Here is an 11664-nt window from a genome sequence, read left to right as displayed (position 1 = left end):
TCACCGTTGTTAGGTGCACCGCCCGGTTGAAGATTCACGGCAAGAAGCGTCCTGTGAACTTCGTCGTTCTGCACGACTAGGCGAGAGGCGTTATACTAGAAATGGACTTTTTGTGAATATGGCGCTGTCATCGAACTTGAGGAGAACAGAATGGCGCTTCGGACACCTGTTCTGCCTCCAAAGAAACCCCAAAACACGTCAGTCGCCATCCAAGTCCTCGCCGACCATGCAAGTCTGCCGCCACGATTGTCTGTTTTGTACCCGTCGCGGCCGATGAAGCTCCCTGCGTCGAAGTTCTACTTCAGGGCCAGCGTCCAGTTGATTCTAGGACAAGGAATCAGCGTCGCAAGAGGTATCCCCGAGTAAAAAATGCATTAGGCCGAGGGCTGGTGTGACATCAGTCATATATACATATATATATATATATATATATACACATTCTGCGAACGATTGACGTTTTTTTCTTTTTCTGACTCGCTCGAGAGCCCGCTTCATTTCTCGTCTTCTTGTCTTGCTTACTGCTACACTCGCCCTCCCCATCCCCTAGTAAACTGAGGGTATTGTCACGGGTCGAGCGTTTGAGTCTAAAATTTCGATGAACGAGGAATGTAGTGCGTAAGGTGGATACGATGCACCGTGAATGTGGCCTTTGCACGATTAGAACTGCGACTGCAGTCTCGTACACGAAATGTCACAGGACCCAGTTGCTGAACGACTTCACAAGACCCTATAAAGTGTGGTAAAAACTTCTCTGCGCGACCTTTCTTTCTAAGCCGTCGGCGCACCAGAACCCAGTCTCCAGACTGTATACGAGTTGGTGGTGAGGCTGGGGCAGTGCGTTCTTGAGTTTGATGCTGAGCCGGCAAGAATGCGTCTCGGGCTTGACTTCTCACGTCTCGGAAACGGTGCTCAGAGCTGCTCAAAAATTCTTCGGCTCTCGGCCGCCAAGCCGCATCGGAATTAGCTTCGCCTGGAAGAACTGGTGTTCGTCTGTACACAATTTTAAAAGGAGTGAACGCGCTCGTTGACTGCTCCGCAGTGTTCATGGCAAAGGCAGCGCAAGGCACAAGTTGGTCCCAGTTATTGTGTTAATTGTTGACGTAGCATGAAAGTATGCCGCTGATAGTGCAGTTGGCACGTTCAACGAGACCATTTGTTTGCGGATGATACGGAGCCGCCCGAGCGTGAAGGCTATACTGTGAAGTTCTGTTTCCTTCACAAATTGACGAGAAGGAAGCATGATGCGCGCTCGCTTACGAGGACCCGAGGGACTCCGTGTCGAAGAATAACTTGTCGCAGGAATTGAACAACATGGTCGACAGCGGTATTTGGAACTGGTCGTAACTCTACCCATTTGCTAAGTTAGTCAATGGCGACCAGAACGTATTTGTTGCCATCTGGCGAACAAGGAAATGGACCAAGGTGGTCAATGCCAATAACTTCGAATGGTGTTTCGGGAAGTGACACAGTCTGGAAGCCACAGTTGATGTTCGGGTTCGTAGTTTTTCGAGACTGACATTTCACGCAGGACGTGGTGCACTTGGCGACGTCCGTGCAAACTCCTGGCCACCAGCAACGCTCTAAGATCTTCTTAGCAGTTTTATCTCTTCCAACGTGTCCAGCGGTCAGGTCGTCGTGACAAAGCGGGACGTAATTTCACGGGTACAAAGGGCACCCAACCTTAAGATCCACGATGGAAGAGTAGGCCGTGGTGGATACGATAGGCACGGCGTAGTCGTCGCTCTGGTGTATGCGATGAAGGTGACCTAAGTCGCGACACAATTCCTTAAACTTCTGAGTCTTGTCTTTGGCTTTCGGTAAGGTTAAACACAGGAGTGAAAAATTAAACATCTTCTTTGTTTACCTCTTCGGCCGGGGCTACTGGGTTACGAGAAAGGAAATCGGCATCTGTGTGGTCCTTCCTGCTACAGTGACGGATTTCGAACTGATATTCTTGAAGTAGTAGAGCCCAGCGAGCGAGTTTAGGAGTATGGTCACGTTTCCTTTGAAGCCGCAGTAACGCTGAATTATCTGTAATGGCCGCAAAATGAGGACAATATCAATAAGGCCGAAAGTGTTGGACAGCCCATATGATGCAAGGTATCCCAGTTCTGACGAATGATACCGTTGTTCCGTACCTGTGAGACGACGACTGGCGTACGCGATGACTCGCTGAGTTGTTGTCGAGGAGAGCTCTTGAAGTAGCACAGCTCCCAGACCATTTCCGGTGGCGTCAATATGCAGGAAAATGGTACTTGCGGATCAAAATGGGCGAAGATTGGTGCCTGAAGAAGACTTTCTTTGAGATCGTTGAAAGCTCGTTCCTCGCTTATGGTCCATTGCCAAGGGCTATTTTTACTAGGAAGACGTGTAAGGGGTGCTGCGCGACTGGCGAATTCTGGAATGAACCGCCGAAAGTAAGACGCAAAGCCGAGGAAGGTTTTTCCTTCGGAGAGGCGGGTCGGCTTTGGGTACTTTGATACCGCTTGTAGCTTCACGGGGTCGGGTTTGATGCCGTCTTTGCTGATGACGTGACCAACGTAAAAAACCTCTTCAAATTAAAAAAAAAAAAACACTTTTAAGGTTTGATCCGCAAGTTCGCTTGATGCAGTGCGACGAGAACAAGTTCAAGCCTCCGGTTGTGTTCTTCGAGCGTTCTCCCATAGACAATAATGTCGTCAAGGTAAACTAGTGCCATGGTCCATTTGAGGTGACCTAAAACCTTATTTATAGGCCGTTCGAATTTATCTGGAGTGTTACAAAAGCCGAATGGCAATCGTGTGCATTGATAAAGTCCAGCGGGAGTTACAAATACAGACTTTTCTGCATCCTCTGGGTTTAACGGAACTGGCCAGTAATTGGATAACAGGTCAAGAGTCGTAAAGTATCTGGCGCCTTGTAATCTGTCGAGCGAATTATCAAGACGGGGTAAAGGGTACACGCCTTGTTTTGTGATGCTGCTGATCTTTATATAATCAACACGAAAACGGATAGATCCATCTTTTTTTCGCGCCAGGAAAACCTGTGACGACCAGGGGCTGTTGGATGGTGTGACAACCCCTTGACTAAGCATGTCAGTGACTTGTGTTCGAATAACTTCGTATACGATGGGAGTCACTCGGCATAAGGGCTAGTGAATAGGGCGTAGTCACTAGACGCCATATTTGTGGGTGCTGTTTAGAGCGCATGCTGAGAACGAGCTCAGATGAATAGGCCGCTAAGACCGGCACTTTTGATGATGCGGAATGCACGCTGCAGAATAACTGTGGGAGCTTGCCATCAGCACGCGCTCCGTATTCGCGCACACAGCTATGGCCGCCAGTGAATACTCCCTATAGGAGCATGCTCACCTGTGTCAATGTTGTGTTGCACAAGATGCGTGCATCCCAGTTCGTCGGGAGTTAGGGGCACACATGTGCAGTAAGTCGTAATGAGTCTCTTGAGTAAGTCAACCTGATGTTTGTCGGGGGATGACCAAAAATTAAACACCTCCCAAGGTCCTGGTCACTCTGATTTGAGCTGGTGCTGGTGGTCCTGCTTGAGCAACCGTTGCTGTCAAAGATTCTGCCGAACGAAAGAGAAGCGACTCGCCGACGCGGTGTCCTTGTTTAAGCATGACAGATGTACGCCCGAGATTCATCATCTGGATGCTGAAACAACCATCAGTACACATAGTCAACATTCAAGGTGCTGCTACTTCGCAATCAGGCCTCTAAATCCGCGATGCCTTATAGACATTGTCCCCGTTAAGATGAGGTGAGTTTGTGTTCACATTGACCCATATGGCTGTTTCCGTCTGTATCACCGTCGTAGCAGCAACGCGTGCATCCCAACTCTCTTTTTCAAGGCCCGAAGTAGATTGTTGAAAGACATGCAGTAAGCTTTTTATTCTATCTTCCGCACATGACGTACCTGACCTCCAAACGTTCATGAGGTTGCGAAAAATCCGCCTAAGAAGAGAAAAAAAAATAATGCCCAAAGGCTTATAAAATAATTCTAAAACAAGCGAAATGGCGCAAAGCTATGACAGGCACCATGAGCATGCGGTTCCCAAGTCGTAAGCGGGCTCTCCTGAATAGCGGCAGAATCGTTTAAAGATGACAAGCCGGCTTTAGCACACCAACCGTACCCAAGAATCACGGGACAGACGCAATTTGGGATTGCGACAAACTCTTCAACGGATGTGCGGCGGAATGCTCTGATGCTCAATCGAACTTTTCCCGCAGTTGGTATGGTAGTACCAAGGGCAGTGAATAGTGCTGGGCAGTCAGAAGAGAACTCAACGTTTGAAGAAAGTAAAGACTTATCGACAGTATTGACAGCTGCCCCAGTGTCAAAAAGTGCGTTCACAATCCCCAAGTACTTGCCCAGTACAGGATGCAAAGGAACTTATGTTAGTTGGCTTGCAACTGACACAATGGGTCTTTGAGCATTTACATCAGGCCGTGCACCAGGGGACCGGGCGTGCCGTTTCCCGACAAGGTAGAAGCAGTAGCGCATTCGGATGCAAAAGGGCCGCGACTTGCGCATCGGTAGCACGACCCATTGGCATTTCACCGTGAATGGGCAGACACAGCATGCGGGCGTGTCCCTTCTGGGATTGACCATGCTTGTAGTCGGATTTCATGGGGTGTTGACGACTGCGTGCAATTGGTGGCCCACTGAGCAGCGCTCATTTCCATGGCGTGGCCGAGAGCTACGCGTATTGTGTCCGGTCTTGCCAGGCGAACAAACTTTTGAACCTCGGGGTCACTTTAGCATCCATGAACGCGGACGTGCCGACACGGGTATCGGGCGTTGCTCCCGGAAATGATTTGTAGGTTAGGCGTTGTACACCTGACGCAAGTTCCGGTAAACTCTCACTTGATTGTTGACGTCGTGACCGGAGCTCTGCGTAGTATGCTTGTTGTAGGTGGTCATCACCAAAACGATCACGTAGGGTTGCGACTAATGCTGTGTACGTGAGCCGAGTGCCTTGAAGTGCATGAAGTACGTTGAGTGCCGGACCATCAAGTTGGGTGATGACAGCGCGTGCCTTGTCATATTCGGTAAAATGGTTTGCATCGGCAATTATGTCGACCTGTTGTAGGTAAAGACCGAAGGGGGTTTCCCCATCGAACGGCTTCAACTTGAAACGGTGCTGTGCAGATGGGGGAATGACAGTCTGGTTTGGGGAAGGAGTCTGCTCAATAGCGGCGACTGTTGGTTGTGGCGGTTGCCCAAGTGCTTTCAGAGCAGCTACTCGTTGACAGATGTCGGCATATTTTGCAATCAAATCGTCTGACCGTTGCTGCGTAGCGGCCATGATTGCTTGGGTTTGTCGCTCCAGTAGTCCTTCCAGAACCCTGAGTGTCACCACTGTCGTCTGAGTATCTATTGATCTACATTCGACCGCGAATCGGTGTCATCTCGTAGCTGGCTCGAGGGAGACAGGCTCACCGGAAAGTTCTCCTTTTGACGGCAGAAGTGCTTGACGTGTTTCAGTCGGCATCCCACCGCTGCCACCAACTTGTAAAGGTTTATTCTGCGAGCGATCGACGTTCTTTCTTTTTCTGACTCTCTCGAGAGCCCGCTTCCATTCTCCTCTTCTTCTTGTGTTGTATACTGCTACAATATATATATATATATATATATATATATATATATATATATTCGCGACTCCAGCGACCTATAGGGGGCGCCACTACCAAACGAACATGGCGGCTGAGTCCAGGTCGCGTCGGCTCGATTGTAGCTCGGCCGCGCCGCCTGAATGGGTGGCGCATTCAATTTAACAAATTTTCTTTTGTTGAATCCCCAATTTTATGGGTATTTTAACTGAGACAGTTAAGTGTAGCCAGGGCGCATAAACTTGCCGAGCATAGTTTTGTTTTGCCGGTGTTTTTTGTTCTTTTCATGTAAACTTTCGTTTCGGAGACTTCGATCAAAACCGAAACTATGGGCTCCGGAAAAACGGTAATAGACTCTAATTAGTTTTGATCATCTAAGGAAAGCGGCGAGGGCTACAAAATTGTTCCACCGAGAGTAATTTTTAGCTAACTCGTATGCCTCGACCATGCGACATATCTGTCCGCGAAATTGAGCTTTGTGCCTCTCCGTGTTTCAAGAAACAGCTCCATCGTGTGCTCGGTCAAGAACACAGGCTGCAGGAAAATTACGAAAATTAAGCAAGCGCTTCTTGAGCCAAGGAGCATGTCAACTCGCTGGCGCTTCACTAAGCATCTGATACGCTTGTTTCAATTCAGGTTTTAGTAGCGATCGAGAAGTCATTTTGACGAATATGCGGATTATGTATTATATTACGTACTATGGGGGGGGGGGGGGGGGGGGAGGGGGTCCCACTAAAGCGATATTAGTATATTCTTCGGGTTGAAATATGAACTTAGTTAACTAACTATTAGGTGAAATGCTGAATAAAAGTATAATTGACAGACAGAGAGATACTACTTAAACTTAGCCAAATGGTTCTAGCCGGTAGAACGGAGACGAATGCGGACAAACTGAGGAGAGTCTTCATCGAAGATTCACTGAGACCTCTCTGCATTGAACTTGACTTCGAATCCTGAACGGATAAAATTAGTATTTTTTGTGGCCGGTCAACCTTAGCAATGTAGACGTATATTGCTGCTGGCTTCGACAGGGGTTATAATATAAATATTGGAGGCGCGATAGATCCTAATGACGTGACAGCTTCTAACTTTGCGAGACGCGTTCCCCACCTTTGGAAAGCGGATATTTTCCCCCATTAATCATATGCAGCGAGCAGGTTTTCTGAATCAAGTAATTGCGAAATTAGCCCAACTCCTTCAATGTGGTCTTTTTCGGCGAAAAGCCGCCAAGATGAATAGCCAACGCACTGGCCGGCGTTAGGGGCTAAATTAACTTGAAGCTAATCGAGCACAACCAAACTCAATGAAAGCAGCTATCGAACTTTCCCATTCACTTGACTGCAACTTTGGTGTTCCCTCCAGTGAAACACTTCGTCTGTCGACCTCGGTCCACTCTTCTACATCCTTATAAAGAAACCACTTATAAGTTACCAAGCAGTCGTCACTTTGAATATGATTAGACACAGACGAGAAATCAAAACGTTTTTCCGTGATTCCTCCTTATCCAAAAAATTGAAAGCACGCGACCGTGTGTTGTGGAGTAAACGGGCTTTCAAACACGTAATGGAAAGAAACAATCTACTGAGGCTTCACCACACTAATGAACACTCAGGCAAACTTAAGAAATTTTCGGACCTTCGTCAAATTACATTGCTCGTCCCCGCGCCGACAGCACGTGTCCGCGAAAGCCATCACAGACGCGGCGGGGCGCGGAGCGACCTGGACCGACTGGTTTCCGATTTTCCCGCTTGGCGGCGTCTGTTTTGCTGGAGTCGCGAATATACACAAACTTACCCTGCGCCCCCTCTCAAGGAGCTACAACCGTCAACTCGCCCTCCTTTAAACTTGGCCCCGACCGTCAAGCTTCTTCACCCCGATAAGAACTGCCCTACGCTTCTCTCTCACGAAAGCTCCAACCGGCAACCCGCCGAAATTTGGACTCGACCGCATCATTGTATAAATACCACCCGCGTTTATCTGCAAAAGTTCTTCCTGACGAAGGCCGGACTCCGGCCGAAACGTCGAAGACTAAATCGTCCGTTGCTGTTTTTACTAAGGGGTTTTCTGCTCGGTTATATACATATATATACTGGCTTTCGAGTCACGTGTGAAGTTATATGAGCACGGGAAACAGATTGCTTCCTGCTGTTGTCTGGAACACGCTCGCGAACACCCTACCGATGGTCCCAAGTTTTCGCCTTGGATATAATAACTTCTGACTCTACGGTTCTATAACGCAAAAATGCTACAATCGGTTGGGATCTCTCATTGCCGCACCGGTATCCGATTTCAAACGAGCGAAATAATAACAAAAAAGTAAGGCTTACAAGGTGTTTTCGTCATTTCGCTAAGAAAGCAGAAAAAAGGAGATGGTTTTGTTTACCTGGGTAAATGGCTCCATAGACGCTCCAGCTGATACTTATGTTGGCTACGATAAATGGGTTTTGACACATTTGTTCATTTTTATATGCCGTGGCTTAAAAGGTGGGCTTAAAACTGAATATTTTTATTTATTTAAGAATACCACCGGCCAACTTTTGACGGCCAAGGCATGGTAATGGAAAGGTAACTTAAGGGCATGTTAGTGCGCGTACATACAGGCATGGAAATAAAAGAAACAGGTAACTTATTCATTGGCAAAAAAAAAAGATCCTTGATCGCACTAGCAAACGAAGCAGCAGAAACAATAGCTGTCACGCCCTGAGGGGCAACGCATTCCACTCGCACACGGTTTGAGGAAAAAATGAATATTTAAAAACATCTTTCTTGCAACGGAATTCATGGAGTAGTTTTTCATATTTCTGCCTTGTATCACGGCTACCATTATACTACAGATACTTATGAAACTTCAAACCAACTTTATCATATATTTTGTTATGTAAAAATTTCAAACGTTTTAATTTCCTTCTACGTGATAACTCGGCTAGGCCGGACGCTGCATACAACGGTGTCACATGTGAATCTTTGCCGTATGAATTATAAATAAATCTAAGAGATTTGTCTTTAATGCTTTCTAACTGATCAACATTAGGTTGTGAATAAGGGTCCCACAATATATCACCATATTCCAACAGAGGCCGGATTAGAGATTTATACGCCGTGAGCTTCGTCTCAGAAGCACAGTGGGTCATAGTCCTTCGTAACGACCACAATTTACTAGACGCTTTTCTAATAACCTGCCCAATGTGATGAGCCCAACTAAAGTTTGATGTGATTGTAACACCTAGGTACTTTTACTCAATAACCACTTCTAAAGCGTTTGAGGGAAAGAAAAGTGGAACCTTTTTCAGCGTTATAGACATTTGCACAGACTTCTTAACGTTCAAATTCATTTGCCACTTCTGACACCATGAAAAAATAATTTTAATGCTGTCATGTAAACATTTTTGATCCGACACGCTAGATATCTGGGAAAATAATACACAATCATCAGCGAAAAAGCGACACTGTGTAGAGGGCCTATTTACTCGCAGGTCGTTTACAAAAACCAAAAACAGCGGCGGACCGAGCACCGAGCCTTGAGGCACTCCATAAAGTACAGGTATCTCCGTGGATTCAGCATTTCCCACACAAACAAACTGTTTACGGTTTGTGAGGTAAGAATCCAGCCACTTCAGGAGATATTCATTGCCAAGTACTTGCTTCAGCTTATGTAATCACTTCCTATACAAAACTCTGTCAAACGCCTTAGCGAAATGTAGAAAAATAGTGCCATCTCACCGTCATTGTCGACGGCTGAGGCAAAGTTGTGGATCGTGTGAAGAAGTTGAGTCACTGTCGAGTATCCTCGTCGAAACCCGTGCTGTTCATCAACTAAGAACGTTTCTGATTCTAGGAAAGTTATAATATGCTTAAAAATAAAATGTTCGAGAACTTTGCTACACGTACTTAAAAGCGACACTGGCCTATAGTTGCAAACACTGTTTTTCTCGCCACTCTTATATATGGGCACTACCTTAGCTACTTTCTAGTGTAGTTTCACCTCACCCATTTTTAAACTGCAAAAGTAAATCATAAAAATAAACTTGGAACACCATTCAATATACTTATGTAAAAAGGCCTTAGGAATTTCGTCTGAGCCGCACGACTTCCTAATGTCTAATCGCAAAAGACTCTCAAAAATACCTTCTACTGAGACCAATAAGTCACCGATCCCACAATTGTTAGAAGCAAATGGTGGCAAAACAGAGTTGTCGACTGTGTACACAGAAGAAAAATAGTAATTGAAATCGCTTGCGATGCTCTCTTCATCGACAATCGCCCTTCCGCTATGACTAAGCTTCTTAATCGTCACACTCTTTTTTGTCAAGTGCGCCCAAATCTTTCTTGGGTTTTCCTTTAGGAAGTTGTGCATTGGGACATCAAAATAACGATATTTAAATGTGCGCACTAAGGTTTGTAACTCTTGACGTATATGTGGAAGCTTAAATTTTAAACTTGGTTGGAACCTTTCTAATCGATTTATTTTTTTGTTTTAGATGTAAGATATCTCGCGTCACCCATGGGCTGTCCTTGCCTTTTGTTGAAAAACAAACTTCTGAATACATGTAAAGACACCCTGTTTGAAAGAGAGCCAAAACTTATCCACCGGCTCCTCGTTTTCCTCGTAAAAAACAGTCAATTTGTCAAAAACAACTTCCAGGAAGTCGAGAATATCGACATCGCTTGCCAGGGTGAAATCACGATAAAGTTTAACTTCGGGCACTTTGTACGAATAATGCGGAGCACATAAGTCACACAAAAATATTGCATGGTCAGATATGCCATCCGCGAATAACACATCAAGAACACTTCTGGCAACGACTTCAGATAAAAGCACAGGATCAAGTAATGACTCGGAACCGTTTGACAAGCGCGTGGATCATTTGACCACCTAGCTTAAATTATTGATAAAAGCAATATCAACAAGCAGTCTTGAATGTTCACAGCTCGCTTTGGGCATCACGCTGTCCCAGTCTACGTCTGGCAACTTGAAATCACCGGCCAATACTACTCGTCAAAGTTGCTTGGTTTTGAAATGAAGAAACTCAAATAAACTAGGTAAAACATCGATACTAGCTTGGGGACATCTGTACATTCCTCCTACAAGCATTAACTGGCTACCAAAGCATACAGTAGCCCAAACAATTTCACAGTCATAGTTATGTTTAATGGACGTGCACTAAAGTGTCTCCCTGACCAAAAAGCGACCCCTCCCCCTCTCGAATCGCGGTCACGTCCGAAAACGTTAAAACCAGCAGGGAAAACACTACTATCAGTTATTTCGCTATGCAATCAAATGTCTGTTATAATTACAACATCAGGATCAAATGCCAATGGAGCACCTTCCAGCTCCACCGCCTTATTGGCAGCACTTCCTGTATTAAGGTTTAGCAGTCTAAAGAGGCGATAAGATCTTCTTGCTTTGGTTTAAGCTTCGGAGCGCTACGCGGATCGTCCAGCCTAAGTCTGCCTAAGAACGGCCGAAAAAGGCGGCCCTCCGGCCACAGGTCAGGACAGACCAGCTTTTTGAAATCTTCATCGTTAACACTCACATGAAACGAAGCGTAGGTTTCGTACCTTGAGGCCAGCTTCGTATACTTGAAACATTTGCTGTCCAACATACTTCCCACGATTTTCGAGACTTCTTCACAAGTTCTCTCGGTGTGTGGCCCAGACTTGGACGTAGTTCAACTACTCTACTCAAACTACTGCAGTTTAACTACTTCTCGGAGTAACTTGGTAACTTTCAATTACAAATTTATTTGGGTAATTATTATTTTAATTTAACTCCGTTTTTGAGTTAACTAATGCTCAAGTTACTAAATACTTTCGAACTCTAGTACTAAGTTTGCTCATCACAGGCGTTTGAACGCAGAAATAAATAACACGCCGGCAGATGAAGTCGTCTTCCCAAACAAGGGGCCCCTTCACATTCCCTTCTCACGACTTATACTCGGCAGCCCTAGAAACTGGATCACAGGAGTCCTTGAGCCAAGGTGGCGACGAGCAGCCAAAGCATGACACCGGCGCGAACGAACGCAGGCAAAGATGCTTAAGAAGCTTTGCTCCGGTA

The 11664-nt window shown here is 46.0% G+C and overlaps 1 pseudogene; it reads right to left on the bottom strand.

The window, feature by feature from the left end:
• Positions 1-10104: 10104 nt before the first annotated feature.
• LOC120846956 lies at positions 10105-11212 on the bottom strand (annotated as a pseudogene).
• Between the last annotated feature and the right edge of the window lie 452 nt (positions 11213-11664).

Source organism: Ixodes scapularis, unplaced genomic scaffold (genome assembly GCF_016920785.2).
Source record: "Ixodes scapularis isolate PalLabHiFi unplaced genomic scaffold, ASM1692078v2 PGA_scaffold0__279_contigs__length_252992795, whole genome shotgun sequence".
Taxonomy (NCBI): domain Eukaryota; kingdom Metazoa; phylum Arthropoda; class Arachnida; order Ixodida; family Ixodidae; genus Ixodes; species Ixodes scapularis.
The sequence above is the reverse complement of the archived record's forward strand: the minus strand, read 5'-3'. Positions and strand labels throughout refer to the sequence as shown.